Below are 21,782 nucleotides of genomic sequence, written 5' to 3'. Positions count from 1 at the left end.
TACCATGCCAAAATTCTTTTTTTGCTATATTTAGTTATTGATATTGTTGTTGTTGCGACAGTTAAAGCTAACGCTATTGTCGTCGATCAACAGTAACATGTTGGTGCTGTCGGCTCTTGATGCTCTTAGCATGCGTGCTTTTTGTTTTTATTGTTAATGATATTTTTGTTTTTGTTTATAGATATGTTGCTTAATTTTTGGCTGTCTTGCCTTTTGCAATTCTCATCGTTGTGCAGTACTTGTTTAAACTTTAAAGCGCGCACAACGTGGAAAGCTCTGCGGATCAACAAGTTTATTAAATTCTCCAGCACCGATAAAATTTGGTTGTTATTCAGGCAACATAAATTAACTTCGCGGTCCAGAAAAAAAATATATTTTGGTGTTTCTAAGCAAGCAATTTCACGAGAAGGTATAACAAAAATGTATACTATGTTAAATTATGAAATTTTAATATTTGTACAGTTTATTAAATAAGCAGCTGAGTGGCGCATTATGTGTAAAAAAGTGATCAGTTTAAAATTCTGATTTAAGAGTGAAATATTTTTTTCTTTATTATTGCCGCATAATTCATATCGACCAAATTGTGTAGAAAGGACAGTTCTTACTTGAGTGCTAATCTGGCATTTTAGTTTATAGATTAAGCATAGTTTTCCACATCGAAACAAAATTGCCTGCTCATTTTCGAATCCTAAACACAACCAAATACATATGTATTTTCTTTCATTAACCAATTTCGAAGTCATTTTCGGGCATATAATCCAAAGTTTTCCGTAGGTCTATGGGTAAATCTTTCAACATTTTTTAACTCTGAAGCAAATTGTTTTAGGTCTAATATAGCTAAAGGCTTTATTTTCAGATAAAAGAAAAATTCCGGTGTAAATAGTTAGCTCTTTTATTCTTATGACGTCCACTATTGTTGTGTACCTACATGTGTATAGTCCATTTATGTTAAAGGTAAAACAAAAACAAGTAAGGAAGGCTAAGTTCGGGTGTAACCGAACATTACATACTCATCTGAGAGCTTTGGAGACAAAATAAGGGAAAATCACCATTTAGCAAAATAAACCTAGGGTAACCCTGGAATGTGTTTGTATGACATGTGTATCAAATGAAAGGTGTTAATGATTATTTAAAAAGTAGTGGGCCTTAGTTCTATAGGTGGACGCCTTTTCGAGATATCGCAATAAGGGTGGACCAGGGGTGATTCTAGAATGTGTTTGTACGATATGTGTATCAAATTAAAAGTATTAATGAGGGTTTTAAAAGGGAGTATCCCTTAGTTGTATATGTGAAGGCGTTTTCGAGATATCGACCAAAATTTGGACCAGGGTGACCCAGTACATCTTCTGTCGGGTACCGCTAATTTATTTATATATGTCATACCACGAACAGTGTTCCTGCCAAGATTCCAAGGGCTTTTGATTTCGCCCTGCAGAACTTTTTCATTTTCTTCTACTTAATATGGTAGTTGTCACAGCCATTTTACAAAGTTTTTTCTAAAGTTATATTTTGCGTCAATAAGCCAATCCAATTACCATGTTTCATCTCTTTTTTCATATTTGGTACAGAATTATGGCATTTTTTTCATTTTTCGTAATTTTCGATATCGGAAAAGTGGGCGTGGTCATAGTCGGATTTCGGCCATATTTTATACCAAGATAAAGTGAGTTCAGGTAAGTACGTGAACTAAGTTTAGTTAAGATATATCGATTTTTGCTCAAGTTATCGTGTTAACGGCCGAGCGGAAGGACAGACGGTCGACTGTGTAAAAAAACTGGGCGTGGCTTCAACCGATTTCGCCCATATTCACAGAAAACAGTTATCGTCATAGAATCTATGCACTTACCAAATTTCACAAGGATTGGTAAATTTTTGTTCAACTTATGGCCTTAAAAGTATTCTAGACGAATTAAATGAAAAAGGGCGGGGCCACGCCCATTTTGAAATTTTGTTTTATTTTTGTATTTTGTTGCACCATATCATTAGCATTTAGCATACATATAGTAATAGGAGTAACGTGCTTGCCAAACTTCATCATGATATCTTCAACGACTGCGAAATTACAGCTTGAAAAACTTTTAAATTGCCTTCTTTTAAAAGTGGGCGGTGCCACGGCCATTGTCCAAAAGTTTACTAATTTTCTATTTTGCGTCATAAGGTCAACGCACCTACCAAGTTTTATCGCTTTATCCGTCTTTGGTAATGAATTATCGCACTTTTTCGGTTTATCGAAATTTTCGATATCGAAAAAGTGGGCGTGGTTGTAGTCCGATTTCGTTCATTTTGATAGCGATCTGAGATGAGCGCCAAGGAACCTACATACATACCAAATTTCATCAAGATACTTCAAAATTTACTCAAGTTATCGTGTTTGCAGACGGACGGACATACGGACATGACTAAATGAATTTCTTTTTTCACCCAGATCATTTTGATATATAGGAGTCTATATCTATCTCGATTAGTTTATGCCCTTACGGAGTACCGTTAAGCGAACAAAGTTAATATACTCTGTGAGCTCGCTCAGCTGAGTATAATAAAGAATTCAATATACAAATTTGTGCAAGTGGTACTCTGCTCAGCTGAGTATAATAAAGAATTCAATATACAAATTTGTGCAAGTGGTACTCACAAACAAAAGATGTAGATAAAATGGAAAATATCATGTGATTATTATGAACCCCTACATAAAATACCTGAATGCAAAGACTTGATAAAAGGGAATTGTGTCAACTTGTCAGAGTTCTGGTTTGAACTTTTAATTTGTTGCTACGCAGTTCAAAATGCTTGCTAAATTTTTAAATTATTCATCGGTTCATACAACTTTTCAAGCATTTTTGCGTTGAATTGGAAATCGTTCATTTAACTCCTTTTTTAGATTTTATCCGGTTTTAACTTTAAACTTGGTAATGTTTAACGAGACGGTGTATCACCAATTTTTTATAAACATTTTCAAAGAGCGTATCAATAGACGTGCATTTACCGCAGAAAGCGAAAATTTAATTTTTATTACAGAGAATAGATATGGGCAAATCCCAAAAACTTTTCCTTTTTTGGATACTTGGGTTTTACACACGGGCAAAAAACTTAAGGCCAGAAAAAAGTACAGGGACATTAAGTTTGACCTTTTGACTATGCGATCTGATGATTTTAAAAATCAAGAAAGTTGATAGTAAGTTTTTGCAGAACTTCGAAACGTAAAAAACGTCGATTTTTACACTTTTTCAAGCGATACCCTATTTTTTTTTTGAATTTTTTCGATAAAATTTTGAGGCATCGCTGAAACGCTATGGAATTTAAACTGAATGTTGTCTTTGAGACGGAGATTCTAAAAGTATGAGCAAAATTAATGTGCCCCTCCAATACTCAAAACTATCACCAATCAAAGTAGCGATACTTTTATTTTGTCATTTTCGAAATTGACAGTTTTTTGCTTATAGCGTTTTGAGGCAACTGAGTATTGAAATTTGGATTATGCACTACAATAGCCTATCAGGGACTAAAAATACCTGGAGCTTCAAATTCGATGTAGCCCTTACAGTTTTGAAGGTAGAGGCAGAAAAGTGGAAGCACTTGGTTGCGTAAATTTTTTTCAGGAGCATGTTTTTTTGTGGGCACAGCTACGATTATACTTTTATCACTTCATACCCGTTTTTTCTCTACACCACAGTGGTATACCATCAATTGCCTCATCTTGGAATATTCACGCAAAGGAAAGTTGTTGATGTTTGTATATGGGGCAAATATACGAAATTTTCGCAAAAAATTGGCAATCGTCAAAAAGTGTAGAAACATTTTTTTTTTAATCAGGTTTTATTTAAAAGTAAATGAAAAAAAACACAAATTTGCTACAAAAATTAAAACAAAAAAAATGTCTACACTTTTTCACGAGAAATACCTTTCCTCGAAATTTGAAATTGTGTGCAGATATTATTTGGCAAGGCGCCATTGTTGCCAGAAAAAAATTATCTTTGGGCCTTGAATCGAGAAAAAAAGGGCTAGAAAGAGCTAAATTTATTCAAGAAAATCCAAAACCCGTTGCAAAAAGAGCTAGAAGTATTTGTATATTTTTCAATGTAAGTTTTCACATTTATTTCGAATTAAACTTAAACAAAGTTATAAAAAAGGTACAGTAAACTCACAAAAAAAATAAGGTGCAAGAGAGGTACATAAATAATACTGTTTTATAGGTCATTTGATATTTTTTAATAACAAAAATACGTTTTTTTTTTGTTAACTTTTGTTTTGCCATTTGGCGGTAAGGTATCGTTAAAAAGTAAGAAGTATTTTTCACACTGCTACAATGACGATATAGCCGTGCTATAGGTTCGCCAAAAATACGACTCGCCAAAATGTTGGCCGAAGACAATTAATTTAAATTTTTTCCAATTTTATTTATTAAATTTTTAACGTCGTACGGGTGTACGAATTATCATTAAAATACACATGTGCGATATTCAAACTTATGTTGGGACGAGATATATGTGAAAGGCCTTAGACTTCAAAATCTATGATTTCGTCTTCAGAAGATGAATTATTATTATCATTGTGGATAAGACAAGTGTGATAACTTCTGCATAGACGTCAAAATTACAAATAGAATGTATCATTCTGTATCTCTTTCTATCACCCGCTGCAGATACCCGCTCTATGCACCGCCCTATTGAACACCCTGTCAAAACGCTAAAAATTAGCCATATTGAACATCCTGCCAGGCAGTTGACGGATAAGATATCACACGTGTTTTATCCACAATGATTATTATTGCTACACTCATAAATATTTTTTTTGTTCACTAATTTTAAGAGATCGCTGTTTATTTCAAAGTCATGACAGCATTTATTCAGCCGTTTAAGACCACTTCTTATTGTCAGAAGCGAATTCAACATAACTAAATTCATTTTGTTTCTGTGTTTGCTTTCAATCAAACTCGTGTTTGAAAACGTTCTTGCAACAGAGCATTACTTAGTGGCAGCACAAGAAATGTAAGCACAAAATCGATAAGGAATTATACTGTTATACTGTTTAAACTCAAACCAAAAACTTAATGTTGAAGTCACATTTTTCCAATTTTGGAGATAGATATGTTTCTATATTGTGCGGCAATCGTTGCCTTAGAGCAAATTCAATTATGAAGTCGCGACATGTATTACGCATCTTTCTTTCAATAAATTCGTCTATACATTTTTCTTCTTTTTTAATTCGTATATATTAATCAAAGGTATAATGAAAATGAGGTACGGGAGACAAAAATGTATTATAATCAGAAGTTAAAGCGTCGAAACTCTTAGAAGGTGACATATGCTGTTGCACAGCTGGAAAGTAAATATACAACCTCATGACACAGTTTATCGATTGATGTTTTTGTTATCAGTAGAGTACCGAGTTGCCATATCAAACATAACTAAACAAATAAAATAAAACTTCGACACACATAAAATACATTACAAATTTCACAACACGTATTGCCGAAATAGATTTTGAGCCAAAAAGGGGCAAACATTTTAAAGAGGTCCAAAAAAAGAGCTAGGGGCTAAACCGGAATTTTTGGAGGTAAACGCAAACAAAGGGCTAAACCAGACTTCAAAAGCACCAAAATGGCAACACTGCAAGGCGCCAGCGCACACTGGAATTTTTGCTTGGTTTAGAAGCGAAAAACAAAAAATTTTCAAGTCATTTTTTATACCTTTCATGAAAATGAAATAGTATATTAATTTGGTCACGAATCCCAAAATTGTAAGTCCTTAAAGGAAAATATATAGACCCATAATTAAGTCTACCGAAATAATCAGGATGAAGAGCTGAGTTGATTTAACCATGTCCGTCTGTCCGTCTGTCCGTCTGTCTGTTTGAATGCAAACTAGTCCCTCAATTTTTGAGATATCGTAATAAAATTTGGTGAGCGGATCTACTCAGGTGTCCAATTAGACATTTGTCGGAACCGGCTGGATCAGACCACTATAGAACATATACTCCATACAACCGATTTTTCAGAAAAAGACGATTTTTGTCATATATTCCTCAATTTATCAGATTGAAGCTTCAAACTTCACCATATGCTTTCGTATATTGCACATATTGCTGTCAAAAAAAATGGATGAGATCGGTCGTATATATAGTATATATCCCCCACAACCGATTGTTCAGATAAGAAGCTTTTCGTAATTACTGCCCCAATTTAAGGGCTAGAGGCTTCAAATTTCACCAAATGTTTACGTACATAGCATATATTTTTGTCTGAAAAAAATCATAGAGATCGGTGGTATATATATTATATACCCCATATAAACTCTCATTTTTGCCCCTTTTTTACGGCTAGAAGCTTAAAATTTCATCAAATATTTACGTTTACGTCATATATTGTTGAAATACGTGATTCGTCGTCATAGTTTTACATGCAGACCCCAAAAAATGTGAAACTTTGCATCGTCACACAGAGTACCTACCTATTTTTATACTCAGTTGAGCAGAGCTCACAGAGTATATTAACTTTGATTGCATAATGGTTCGTTGTACAGCAATAAAGGAATTGAAATTTATGTAGACTTCCATATATCAAAATCATCAGTATCGAAAAAAAATTCGATTGAGCCATGTCCGTCCGTCCGTCCGTCCGTCCGTCCGTTAACACGATAACTTGAGTAAATTTTGAGATATCTTGATGAAGTTTGGTATGTAGGTTCCTGGGCACTCATCTCAGATCGCTTATTAAAATGAACGATATCGGACTACGCCCACTTTTTCGATATCGAAAATTTCAAAAAATCGAAAAAGTGCGATAATTCATTACCAAAGACGGATAAAGCGATGAAACTTGGTAGGTGAGTTGAACTTATGACGCAGAATAGAAAATTAGTAAAATTTTGGACAATAGGCGTGGCACTGCCCACTTTTAAAAGAAGATAATTTAAAAGTTATGCAAGCTGTAATATGGCAGTTGAAGATATCATGATGTAATTTGGCAGCAACGTTACTCCTATTACTATATGTATGCTTAATAAAAATTAACAAAATCGGAGAACGACCACGCCCACTTTAAAAAAAATTTTTTTTAAGTAAAGATTTAACAAATAATTTTAATATCTTTACAGTATATATGTAAATTATGTCAACATTCAACTCCAGTAATGATATGGTGCAACAAAATACAAAAATAAAAGAAAATTTCAAAATGGGCGTGGCTCCGCCCTTTTTCATTTAATTTGTCTAGAATACTTTTAAGGCCATAAGTCGAACAAAAATTTACCAATCCTTGTGAAATTTGGTAAGTGCATAGATTCTATGACGATAACTGTTTTCTGTGAATATGGGCGAAATCGGTTTGAGCCATGCCCAGTTTTTATACACAGTCGACCGTCTGTCCTTCCGCTCGGCCGTTAACACGATAACTTGAGCAAAAATCGATATATCTTTACTAAACTCAGTTCACGTACTTATCTGAACTCACTTTGTATTGGTATAAAAATGACTGAAATCCCACTATGACCACGCCCACTTTTTCGATATCGAAAATTACGAAAAATGAAAAAATGCCATAATTCTACATCAAATACGAAAAAGGGATGAAACATGATAAAAAACATGGATTGGTTTATTGATGCAAAATATAACTTTAGAAAAAACTTTGTAAAATGGGTGTGACACCTACCATATTAAGTAGAAGAAAATGAAAAAGTTCTGCAGGGCGAAATCAAAAGCCCTTGAAATCTTGACAGGAATACTGTTCGTGGTATTACATATATAAATAAATTATCGGTACCCGACAGGTGATGTTCTGGGTCACCCTGGTCCACATTTTGGTCGATATCTCGAAAACGCCTTCACTTATACAACTACCACCACTCCCTTTTAAAACCCTTATTAATACCTTTAATTTGATACCCATATCGTACAAACAAATTCTAGAGTCAGCCCTGGTCCACCTTTATGGCGATATCCCTAAATGGCGTCCACCTATAGAACTATGGACCACTCCCTCTTAAAATACTCTTTAATACCTTCCATTTGATACACATGTCATACAAACACATTCCAGGGTTATCATAGTTTCATTTTCCTCCATGGTGAAATTCCCCTATTTTGTCTCCAAGGTTCTCAGCTGAGTATGTAATGTTCGGTTACACCCGAACTTAGCCTTCCTTACTTGTTTTATTTGATATTTATCTTAAAAATCGCTTAGGCATGTACATCTGTTCACTATATATATTTTATCTTATAAAGCCGATTATTTGGACGTTACGAATGGGATAAGATTATTGTTCAGCCCATTCATGAAAGGTATGAAGCCTTCGGCACAGCCGAAGATAGTCCCGTCCTTACTTGTTTTTTTTTTTTAATTTGAATGCGGTTTGTTTTTAAAATGTCAACAGTATATAACGGTAATTACCATTTCTTATAATTATTGTTCTTCATTGAATAATCTGCTGTCAAACTGTGAGTTGTTGATGACGCGCTAAGTAGAACAATTTACAGAAGTGAAATAACGCGTGGTTTAAAATTAAATAAAACTTTGTGGTGAAACAAAAGCTAAAATATTTTTTGGTTATTTAAAATCTACACGTAATTGTATTATTTTGCAAGTGTTCAAAAGTTTTTTTGTTGAGTATTTTTTACGAAATTATGAGTTTTTTAATATGTATTATTTTGGTGCTGAAAATATGTAAAACCGTGAAAAGAAAAGTCTGCCAAAAGTTTGAACCACGCTGTATCACAATAATTTTTGAATTTCTACAATAACTCAATATATGGCATTTAACTCAAATGGTTCTTCATCCCCGTACGTCCCCCTTTTGATATAATGACGATCACAAAGAGGGAGTTGTATGAGGTGTGGGTTGCAGAACGTGGCCAAAAGCAAAAGGATAAAGCGGTTTTAGACCACGTGTGTACTGTTTTAGGAAGGAAGTGAATAGAGACGAGGGATTGTATGATGAATGCTTGCAGTAAAGTTCGAATTTTTTTTATCAAACTTTGTATGAAATGGATTCAAGTGAATTACAACAAAGTTAATTTTCTTGGAAAGTTTGCTTCATGGTTTGAAGAAGATAAGAAATTTAAATATAGGTATTCAACACTAAAATTGCATACCATTTAACTGAATGCATTACTTTTCTTTCATTTATTACTAATTTTATTAATTTAAGTTCCTATTTTATACATATATGTAAAAAACTTATTGAAACAAAATGAATAAATCTAATCTAATCTAAATCTATGTTCAATTGTGAACAAAAGAACAAGATAAGGCTATACGAAAGTTTTTGTTTGGGGTAAATTCAAAATTTTTGGAGAGGGTCCAACTCCCAAATCCCCCACCCCCCTTCGCCTATCCTCACTGAAGAGGGGTAAGGTATACAAACATATAAACTTGGTTTGAATGAAATATATTCATATATTCATTTTTCAGCGAGTTATTAATTTTTCGCGTCTAAATCATGCAAAAATGCCACTGTGCAGCGTAGTGAATCAGAGTACAGGAATTTTTTGTGTGTCGAGTGAGCTTAACTGCATCAAGATTGCTTTAAGTAAATGTTTGTTACTAACTAAAACACGTAAGGACGGATTTTTTTCGGCTGTGCCGGAGACGTTATACCTTCCATGAATGGAGCTGAGCAATAATCTGATAATTTTTTTTTATAATTTTTGGTTGACATAAATAAAAAAAAAACATATTTAAAAATTATTCAAGGTTTATTTAAAAATTTTACTTTGCTACGTTTTGATTTTTTTATATTTTTTTATTTCGTAATTAGCTGTTAACAATATATGCGTGAAAGCCCTAACGAATACAAGTTTTTCCACTTCTCTTATAAAGCGTAACAGTGTTCTGGGGGATTTCAACTTTTCGGAAATACAAAGTATTCGAGTACATCATTTTATGTTAACATTCATTAATACCAAGGTGCAGTACACTTTTTAAAGTTTTTTTTTGATACGTTCTCAATGAACACTGACTTTAGAACACTTCAAAAAAGGTTTAAGCGTGAGAAAAAAGTTTGAAAAGTAACTGTGCCATGTGAGTTATTGAATGTTAACATAAAATCATGTACTCGAGTCCTGATAATTTACACAAGAAGTTTTTCGCAATTTATCCCTGATTTAAATACCTTGAAGCTTGCAATTTTATCAGATACGTACGTATGTATATGGAATACGTTGTTGCCTGAAAAAATGGCCAAGATCGGTTAAATATATAATATTTATCTCATAAATCTGATTGTTCAGATTTTATGAACTTGTCAAATTTCATCGGATTATTCCTCAGCTCCTGGCGGCCGCCGTGATGTGATGGTAGCGTGATCCGCCTATCACACCGAAGATCCTGGGTTCACGCGCCGGGCAAAGCAACATCAAAATTTTAGAAACAAGGTTTTTCAATTAGAAGACAATTTTTTTAAGCGGGGTCGCCCCTCGGAAGTGTTTGGCAAGCACTCCGAGTGTATTTCTGCCATTAAAAGCTCTCAGTGAAAAATAATCTGCCTTGCAGATGCCGTTCGGAGTCGGCATAAAACAAGTAGGTCCCGTCCCGCCAATTTGTAGGAAAGATTAAAATGAGCACGACGCAAATTGGAAGAGAAGCTCGGCCTAAGATCTCTCCGGAGGTTAGCGCGTTACATTTATTTATTTATTTTATTCCTCAGCTCCATTCATGAAAGGTATGAGGTGAGGTGCAGCCGAACGCAGTCCCGTCCTTACTTGTTTAGTCTTTTTTTATAGAATATTTTGATTTAAACTGCTTTTATGCTTTGAAATCATTATAACATAAATTTTTTTTATAACGTTGGTTTAATATTAAAATATAACAATACTATGTATAACCCAATTTAAGAGAATAAAAGCAGTAATATTTATTTTGTACTGCTCTCTTGGTTGGGAAATTTAAAATATAAAATACAAAGAAAATTGTATAGCTTGTATTGTCTTTAAATTTGAATTTTCAATGATACATTTTTAAGCTAATGGGTAAATTGGTGTTGCAGAAATGTAGTTCCACCAAAATTCCTAAAAACAGTAAGTGAACTTTAGTGCCTTTTTGGTATGGACGGTAGTACGAGTATAAAGAGGAGGTGGACATAAGGCAAATCGGTAAGCAATCATGCTCACGTTTTGTTGTAAAAATATTTTGAATACATACATATTTTATAAAGCTCACACCTTTACGAGAAACGTATACTACTTAATTTAAAATGATGAATCTTAGAACCTTAAATGAGCAGGTCCAGATCAAATGCAAAAATTACAACATTTGAAAAAATACTTTTAATGCGTAGCCTACCAATTTTTCTCTAAATTTCGAATTGAGGACTAATGAAGTTCAGCCAAGCCAATATTACGTAGTTTTCAACCAACAGCTTGTACTATTGCTCCATAGTTTCAAGCAAGAGTAGTTATTTCATTTATTCTAATTTCGCAAATCTGGCTATTATATAATTTTATCCACAAGTTTTTACAACTTTATATGAAAATTCATATCAAAACAACACAGTTAAATGCCAGTTTAATTTACATTTATAATTATCTTCTTATGGCTAAAAGATATGTTTATTTAAAACATAATTTATCCTTTCGCTTACTCCATAAATAAAAAAAAAAATAACATTCGTTTGGGATCATTGTTAAAATAAAGTTTCCCAATTTTTTCGAAACTACCAGTAATGTAAATGTTTCATTTTAGTGTAAACCTTCAAAAATGATTAACAGTAGCCCTTTAGGACAAAGCGATAAAGTACGTATAGGCCACAGTGGTTATGTACAATCGCTGCGTCAGCTATAACTTTTATTATAATTTGCATAGACATAGAGAAAATGACTCAATGAAAATGAATCAAAATAAAGTAGGTGCTAAAGTTAGTTGCAGCTTTTTAACATAAATTCCTAGGAGTTATCTGTCTAAAACTTAACCAGATAGATTTTTGATTAGATTTTCAGGAATAATGGAAGAGCGTTTAAGCTTCAAATATCTAGTATAATCAATTCTAATGTACATTTATTATATTTACCTTCATATGCAGCATTTCATGAAAAATGGTGAATTTGAGTTGATATTAGATAATTTGCGGTCCATTTTTGGAAGAAAGGGGAAGTGCTGTGCCTTCTATGTCTTGGAGTAGTGAGCGGTTGTTGGCTGCGCCAAAAGCTTTCGACAGATCAAGTGCCACGTCCTATGATTGGTAGTGGGACCATTCTTGCCGTTCTTCATTATTCTGGAATAACAAATGCTAAAATGATAAGAAAACATGCGTTAGGTAAATGATGCCCTTATGCCCTAGTTAGTTTAGCATCGCTATTATGGATAACGCCACAAAATTCTAGTCAGTGAACCAGAATGTTTGTTGACTGCTTTGGCTTTTGACTGCAGGGAATTTGTATATACACATATATGTACATACATTCAAAAACATCAATGATCCGACAAACTTGCCCATTGCTCAATACAAATGTCGACGCAAAAGTGTTAATAAAAAGCCAATGAGAACAATTGAGATTCACAAGCATTTACTAATTTGTCTGGCAGTAACGCTGCAGTCAAACCGACTACTTGTATACAAGAAGAAACTAGTTTGCCAAAAATTACAACTAGTTCGAGTTCTATCTCTTTTCTATAACTTGTATTTTTAAAACGCGTCTGCCGTGGTGTGATGGTAGCGTGCTCCGCCTTCCACATCGAAGATCATGGGTTCACGCCCCGGGAAAAGCAACATCAAAATTTTAGAAACAAGGGTTTCAATTAGAAGAAATTTTTTCTAAACGGGGTCGGCAGTGTTTGGCAAGCACTCCGAGTGTATTTTTGCCATGAAAAGCTCTCAGTGAAAACTCATCTGCCTTGTAGATGCCGTTCGGAGTCGGCATAAAACATGTAGGTCCCATCCCGCCAGCTTGTAAGATAAATTGAAAGGAGCACGACGCAAACTGGAAGAGAAGCTCGGCCTCTTCGGAGGTTATCGCGCCTTACATTTATTTTTTTATTTTTATTTTTAACACGGCGATGTCCTACAAAATATTAATTGCCAGTCTCTGCATATACATCAAACCAGTTAACATACTTGTTAATTTGTGCAAGACCACCATTCGCTTGGGCACACTACTCAGTCTTTGAATAAGGTCAGGCATCAGCTGAATGCCTTTTGATATACTAGTCGGTACATACATCAGCATCCTACTAGTTAATATACTAGTTTATGGCGCAGTAGTTCTATTCGTGTTAAAAAATCTCAAAATTCTAGTCAATGAACTATTCAAACACTAACTAATATAAATAAGCCCACAAAAGTCTAATCAATAAACTATAATTTTTACTGAGTAGTTTGGCTTTTGACTGCAGGGAAGTTCAAAGCAGGCAAAGAATTACAAGTTAGTGGGTCGTCTTTTACAGTAAATGCATTCGCATGTATACTGTAAGTATATTTATTAAGAAATATTCGAAAATGTTGTCGGTATGTGTGTTTTAAGTTCTATTCACTTTTTTTTAAAACTATTTTTAGCAGTATCGTTAATGTTTATATACTAAGCTATAAAGATTTAAAAATTTGATAGCACTGTGTGAGAAAATAAACATTTTCGAATGCAATTTTTCTGCGTTTGCATGTTCGCCTTACTTAGCACACAAAAACACTTACTAAAAGTTGCGGTTAAATAAATAAAATAAATGTAAGGCGCGATAACCTCCGAAGAGATCTAAGGCCGAGCTTCTCTTCCAATTTGCGTCGTGCTCCTCTTGATTTTCCCTAAAAATTGGCCGGACGGGACCTACATGTTTTATGCCGACTCCGAACGGCATCTGCAAGGGAAATGAGTTTTCACTCAGAGCTTTTCATGGCAGAAATACACTCGGAGCGCTTGCCAAACACTGCCGAAGGGCGACCCCGCTTAGAAAAATTTTCATCTAATTAAAAAACCCTATTTCTAAAATTTTGATGTTGCTTTGCCCGGGGTCGAACCCAGGGCATACGGTGTGGTAGGCGGAGCACGCTACCGTCACAACACGGTGGCCGCGATTGCACCCTAAACATTTTGTAATCGGGATACAAATCCCCCTTCTAGCTGGTTATTACACCATCTCGATTTGTATGTTATTGAAAATACATATGTACATATGTTCTGGCATTCAAAATTATTTTGGAGTGAAAATTCTTTACAATATTGAAAAATATCTACGTAATCAAGTTATAAAGCGTAAAACTCTGTAAGGACATAACGATGCAGTGTCCCAGTTCTAAAAATTTAAATTCTGGAATCAAAATTTATTTTGAGAAAAGCAATCACGTTCTATTGCGAAAGCTTCTGGTGAAATGTCTAATCGGTATTGAAAATACATCCGCTCAAAACATTTCATTACGATATCTCAAAAACTTAAGGTCTAGTTTGCCTTGAATCAGATAGAAGTACATAATTGGCTTAACCAACCCAGATTTGGACCAAACTTACCACTTGTGTAAAAAAGTATTCGGACTGACGCCTAGATGGCACCACCTTGGTAAAATATATTTTTATTTGAAAGTTTAAACCTTCAAATGTTACCTGTCAAAATTTCATGTTATTTCGTTTATTTGTTACAGTGATTTAAGTGAAGTAACTTTTGTTAATTTGTCATTGCTTTTGAAAGGATAAAATACCGTTCAAGCTTAGCAATGGCTTGAAAAGTGTTATGGAGACTCGCTCCTCCAAAATCAAGCATTTGTTATTGGTATGTTGAATTTAAAGGCTGTCGACAGACACCGATGATGTACCACGCTCTGGTCATCCAAAAGAGACAGTTACTCCAGAAAATATACAAAACATTCTGATCCAAAATATCGTAAAATGAAGTTGGGTGAAATGGATGACATTGTGAAGATATCAAAATAACGCAGGCATCATATTTGACTCGAATGCTTGGGTATGAGAAAGCTGTTTTCCAAATTTGTGCCACGTTTGCTCTTTCACCAAGACAATGTACCGTGTCATGAGTCGTTCGTAACAAATCGGATGAATTGAAATTCAAATTCCTGCCTCGTCTACCGTATACTCTAGATCTTGGCCCCAGCGACTATTATCTATTCAAAAATCTCAAAAACGAGATCCGTGCAAATTAAGCATATTTTGACGGCTTTGAAACATCGTACTACAAAACAGGTATTGAAATGGTAGAGAAACGTTGACTGATTGTGTCACTATCAAAAGAGATTATCTTGATGAATAAAGTGAAATATTGCCAGAAAAAAATGTTGTTTTCTTATTTAGTCTAAAGAATTTCCTACCCACGTATTGATATACTATTTATTTTTATGAAAGGTATTAGAAGATAACTTCCCGTTATGAAATTCGGCATAACCCTAGTTTTGTTCTCTTACTAAAAACTTGATCCATACGTTTATCTATTTCAAGATATATATCGAATGCATTATCGTATTGCGGGTTGAGTTCAGAAATTCTAGAGCCTGAGTCTAAAAAGAAGCATTGATTTTGAAAATCTGAAACCAGTGCGATAAATAAAAAAAATAAAATGAAACAAGACCACTTTTACGCAGTCATTTAGAATAGTGATAAATAAAATAAAAATAGTTTCACCCAACACTAATTAAGTACATATTTGCATACATTATTATGTACGGGTATCAACGTAATACACAGATCCAGTGTCACGGCGCTTGCGCAGCTTATATCATACATAATCTGGATTGTTCGCCTAATTTAACTAAGTTTCGCTTCAAGTAGCAAATATTTGTTTATAAATTATTTACCTTGCAAATATTTGCCTTAATTCAATATCCCTGACTGAGAAATTGTTAAGAATTGAGTGACTATTTGTCACTGAGCTAATATCTCACAGCTTGACAGATGTCAACCGTGACTGCGTCAGTTGTCGTTTATTATTATTTTTTGTTTACTATTCAAACTTCTCGATGCTGTTTCTATTAAGAGTTGTTTTCTCCCTTTATTTGAATATACATACATACTTATGAACGATCATATTATAAGCTTAGTAAACAAGGCTGTTTTAGAAATTAATTAACAAATTCAATTGTGCAATAGATCTGTAAGAAAGTGAATTTTAATAAGGGGATTCAATTGAGCGGGAAATATGTATGCAGTATGCATTTTTCGAAAAATTCACAGTATCATACCTGTGTTTTTGTTTTTTTTTGTTACTTACGTTTGTTGTGACAAATAAACAATAGAAATATTTGTATACTCAGTTGAGCAGAGCTCACAGAGTATATTAATTTTGATTGGATAACAGTTGGTTGTACAGGTATAAAGGAATCGAGATAGATATAGACTTCTATATATCAAAATCATCAGCATCGAAAAAAAATTTGATTGAGCCATGTACGTCCGTCCGTCCGTCTGTCCGTCTGTCCGTTAACACGATAACTTGAGTAAATTTTGAGGTATCTTGATGAAATTTGGTATGTAAGTTGGGCACTCATCTCAGATCGGTATTTAAAATAAACGATATCGGACTATAACCACGCCCACTTTTTCGATATCGAAAATTTTGAAAAACGGAAAAAGTGCGATAATTCGATAATCGATGAAACTTGGTAGGTGAGTTGAAGCTATGACGCAGAATAGAAAATTAGTAAAATTTTGGACAATGGGCGTGGCACCGTCCACTTTTAAAAGAAGGTAATTTAAAAATTTTGCAAACTGTAATTTTGCATTCGTTGAAGATATAATGATGAAATTTGGCAGGAAGGTTACTGCTATTACTGTATGTATGCCTAATAAAAATTAGCAAAATCGGAGAACGACCACGCCCACTTTTAAAAAAAATTTGTTTAAAGTCAAATTTTAACAAAAAATTTAATATCTTTACAGTATATAAGTAAATTATGTCAACATTCAACTCGAATAATGATATGTTGCAACAAAATACAAAAATAAAAGAAAATTTCAAAATGGGCGTGGCTCCGCCCTTTTTCATTTAATTTATCTAGGATACTTTTAAAGCCATAAGTCGAACAAAAATTTACCAATTCTTGTAAAATTTTGTAGGTGCATAGACTCTATGACGATAACTGTTTTCTGTGAAAATGGGCGAAATCGGTTGAAGCCACGCCCAGTTTTTATACAGTCAACCGCCTGTCCTTCCGCTTGGCCGTTAACACGATAATTTGAGCAAAAATCGATATATCTTTACTAAACTCAGTTCACGTACTTATCTGAATCCACTTTGCATTTTATAAAAAATGGCCGAAATCCGACTATGACCGCGCCCACTTTTTCGATATCGAAAATTACGAAAAATGAAAAAAATGCCATAATTCTATACCAAATGCAAAAAAGGAATGAAACATGGTAATTAGATTGGTTTATTGACGCAAAATATAACTTTAGAAAAAAATTGTGTAAAATGGGTGTGACACCTACCATATTAAGTAGAAGAAAATGAAAAAGTTTTGCAGGGCGAAATCAAAAGCCCTTGGAGGAATACTGTTCGTGGTATTACATATATAAATAAATTAGCGGTACCCGATAGATGATGTTCTGGGTCACCCTGGCCAACATTTTGGTCGATATCCCGAAAACGCCTTCACATATACAACTACCACCACTCCCTTTTAAAACGCTCATTAATATCTTTAATTTGATACCCATATCGTACAAACAAATTCTAGAGTCACCCCTGGTCCACCTTTATGGCGATATCCCGAAATGGCGTCCACCTATAGAACTATGACCTACTCCTTTTTAAAATACTCTTTAATACCTTCCATTTGATACCCATGTCATACAAACACATTCCAGGGTTACCCTAGATTAATTTTCCTAAATGGTGATTTTCCTTTATTTTGTCTCCAAAGCTCTCAGCTGAGTACGTAATGTTCGGTTACACCCGAACTTAGCCTTCCTTATGTGTTATTTCTGTTTTCTGCAACGCAAAAAATCATAAGCGATTGCACTCGTGCGTTGCAATCGCGTGTTTACAGTTCCTAAACAAATTACTTTCCTAGTTTGTTTACTCTCATTTAATTTGATTTTTTGTTATATATGTGTTTGTGTAATGTAAAAATCATGGCTCAATTATAGTTCTACCATGGTAAAAGTTGTTACACTCGAAATGAATTTTGAAATGAGAGTTTTAAAAAAAAGATAAGCATATTTTGTAGTTATGTATTATACTTGCTGAGGCGGACAAAGCTTAAAAACTATTACACGTCAGCATAGTAATATTTACAAACAGGATGCGCACCAAAATTAAATGGATCTAAAATAGGTTGTTTGAAATCAGAGCTGTTAAATCTGGTTTAAGATAAAAAATTAAAATGCTTTGAATTCTTGTGCTAGGCATTTTGGCTCGATCTCTCTGGCCAGGCAGCACAGCAACCAACCAAACATTATCTAAATCATCTGCAAATAAGACAAGTAAAAAATTATTATCCTGTCCCATTAATAAATATGGATGTGTTATCCATTAACAAATACATAAGGGAACGTACCCAAATTACGTGCCCCTTTAGGGGGGAGGGGGTTTTCTTTAGTCATTACACCTGGTCACAGGGAGGAAGGGATTGAGACTTTGTCACGTAGTCAATAAGCTCTGGAAAATCTTGTAATTTTTTTGTGGAATTTATTTCGCGTCAAAAATTTCCATGAAAAAATCATCAGAAAACGTGCACGGTAATGCAGTGGACGACGTGTCTCGCGTGCGTCCCCTGCAGGTCCTCTCCAGGAGACCAAAAGATATCTTATGTGTCGTGGAGCAAAGCGCGCAGTGGATACATCGAGGCTGTCGACGAGGAAAAAATAATTACGTCTAAGGAAACTCCTGATGCTACTGCCCCCATAATCTACGATGTATCCCAGTGGCTTGATGCTGGAAGCGTTATCGTTCAAGTTGAATTAAATGAAAAGAAATAAAAACGAAAAAGACTTTATAAATTAAGTTGTTGTTCGAAGATGTTTTTAAATACATTTTCTCTTCTTAATATTATTAACATATAATTATATGTATGCACGCACGCTTCGCGTAACGCGGCGGATGCCGAATTAAAAAAACAAATATAAATCAAATAAATTTTTTTTATGTTAGCAAAAAATATTTTAAAATCATACTTATGAACTACTACGTGAAAACTAAAGGGGGGGGGGGGGGGGGGGGGCTCTTAAAATATACTACCGGTGGTCACCGAGGAGGGGGAGAGGGATAAAAAGTTGTAGAAAATGGGTCACGTAGTTTGGGTACGTTCCCTAAATTCCAACGTATGTCAATAATGGCGGCGTCACAACGAACTTTTTCATATAGATGCGTTCAACGCAATCTTATGCGTGATGAGCAGATTGCACGTATTTTTATGTAGAACGGTAGATCGGGCGACACTAGCGCCATCTGACATACAAAAGTTGGCAATCTTCAACTTTGCAATATGTTAAGCTTTCATACTTTGCAATGGGAATTATTTTTACCACTCTTTGCTACTTTTCCAACGTTTTTTTTACAATTAAAAACTGCATTTCAACACGAGATATGGACAAAATATGTTAGCAAGTATGTTTCTTGTATAAAGTGAGAATGTTTTAACAGTGTTTCGCGAAATTTTGTATGTGAATAGACGAGACGAAATAAGTTTCATCTGATAATTGTGAAGTTCTTTTTATATTTACAAATGCAACATCTTGCGTGATTGTGGCAATGCTACTGTCATTCATTAGAAAGCTTGTCAAAAGAAATTTCTATTACTATTTTCTATAGATTTTTAGTTACAAATTCACCCGACAACTCTGGTTTTGCTAAGAAATAATTGATTGTGCATTCTTTTTTAGGTAAAAAGTAACACTTCGGAAGGCAAACAGAGTTAAACTTTAATTAAAATCAACTAAAATGAGTATACCTAGCCTATAGTAGCAATATAGGAAGGAGAATTACATATGTACTAGCCGCAAAATACAAAACGTAGTTGCGAGTTATAAAAATATATAAATTTATTTTCCCATATACTCAAATAGCTATTTACACATTGATATTAAAGATTCTAGCTACATATTTAAATATTTTTACAATACTTCTTTGAATACAATATTAGACGTGAAAATAAAATCATTTGTTATTTTTTGTTTGAATGTTTCTTTCACTGAAAGGGTAATATCCTCAAATTGCCTTACTCTAGAAAAAGCTACATATAATTGCCCGTGTGAAAACACAGGGCTAGGAAAATATAAGCCAGCTTTGTCAAAGGTTGTTGTTGTTGTTGTTGTTGTTGTTGTTGTAGCGATAAGGTTACTCCCCGACGGCTTTGGGGAGTGTTATTGATGTGATGGTCCTTTGCCGGATACAGATCCGGCACGCTCCGGTAACACAGCACCATTAAGGTGCTAGCCCGACCATCTCGGGAACGATTTTTATGGCCATATTAATCCTTTAGGCCATCCCTCCCTCCTCACCCCCAAGTTCCATGATGAGCTCGGGTCGCCAGAAGCCTCGTCTGTTAGTGAAAAAGGATTCGCCATGGATAGGTGAGGTTGACAATTGGGTTTGGAGAAGCTACATATATATTGCTCTGGCAACCTGAAAGGGTTGCGCTACACAGACCCTTGAATCTGGTATTTTAGTCGCCTCTTACGACAGGCATACCTACCGCGGGTATATTTTGACCCCCTAACCCGCTGGAGCTTTGACCTTGTGCTTTATTAATTGTCATAGCGAAAGCTACTTTTAGCGGAAACTGTTTTCTTGTCATCTGGAAAGGTAAAGTTGGATCTGACGGGGTAAATTTAATTCGAGGTATAATTGCTATATTTCCTGAGTCGACTAATTTGACAGTGATTGTGTTCTCGCCTAAGTGAGTGACGACCAACCTTGCACCATTTATAAGTCCTGCTTTGGCATTAAGGTTATGAATCAGCATTACGGTTGCATTTTTCTTCAAGCCGGAAGGATTTAGGGAATTGAGAAACTCAGTTGGATAACACTGAACATTATGAGTTTTATCTTGCTCAACTTTATCGCAACTTAGATACACTCTACTCTCACCTGACAATAAATTAGATACAATAAACTCGTTAAAAGTGGAGCAATCGTAATTTTTTGGACATAAAATAGCTGTTGAATGAAAATTAGATATGTTTCTGTAATTTCTTTCATTTGTTCCAAAGACTTTAGCGGTGAGGTTATTATGATCAATGTAGCATTTTCGAGGTATTTTAATCGTATCTTCGGATATATTTGATTGAATTTCTAAGGCACCATTTCCTAGAGGGAGCAACCAGTTTTTAAACTCATGGTCATTATTTGTTCGCATATTTTGGATTAGTCGTCGAATTTTTACTTTTGCCCACAACGGTGAGCGTATTTTACAATTTTCAATAATTGAAGTTCTGGTCGCATGTCTAAAATCACCTCCAAATACAAATATTTTTCCCCCAAATGGCAAATTAACATTCATGATGTCCTGCTACGGTATCATTGCGTTCGATGAGGTTTTTTAATTCTTCGCATATAGAAATTTGCGGCAAACTCACCTTCTCCTTGTGACAACAAATTGAGGAACTGTTACCGCTATCCTCCCATGTATAAAGATTCGCCATGCAGAACAGACATTGTTGGTCCAAACGCCCAACGCTATGTTGTTCTACTGAAATTCTGAGCCGTGGGCAACAATACGTTTTTGGAAGCTTTTGCTGCGCCCTCCGAGCGTTCACATCACTGCTTAGCCTTAAAATGTATGACTGTTGCAAATCACTTCTATGCTGAACTATTGCCTGTTCACTTTGTTGATATAAAAGTATCTTGTCAAATATCAACAGAAATCAGCTGTCAATCAATTAAAACTTACAGCTTACAGCTTGCTGGTAATGCAGTG

At 34.6% G+C, this 21,782-nt stretch overlaps 1 protein-coding gene across 3 annotated transcripts in view; it reads left to right on the top strand.

Annotated features, from left to right (window-relative positions):
* Window positions 1-204: 204 nt before the first annotated feature.
* Window positions 205-21,782, top strand: part of Prip (prip) — a 77,358-nt gene continuing 55,780 nt past the window's right edge. Inside the window, exon 1 of one of the 3 annotated variants that reach the window (XM_067776638.1) lies at window positions 205-409. The gene's annotated coding sequence lies outside the window, so the exon portion shown is untranslated. The remainder of the gene's footprint in view (window positions 410-21,782) is intronic. The other 2 variants (XR_010951369.1, XM_067776639.1) reach the window with 2 other exon arrangements.

Source organism: Eurosta solidaginis, chromosome 3 (assembly GCF_040869045.1).
Source record: "Eurosta solidaginis isolate ZX-2024a chromosome 3, ASM4086904v1, whole genome shotgun sequence".
Lineage (NCBI taxonomy): Eukaryota > Metazoa > Arthropoda > Insecta > Diptera > Tephritidae > Eurosta > Eurosta solidaginis.
This window is presented reverse-complemented; position numbering and strand designations above follow the sequence as displayed.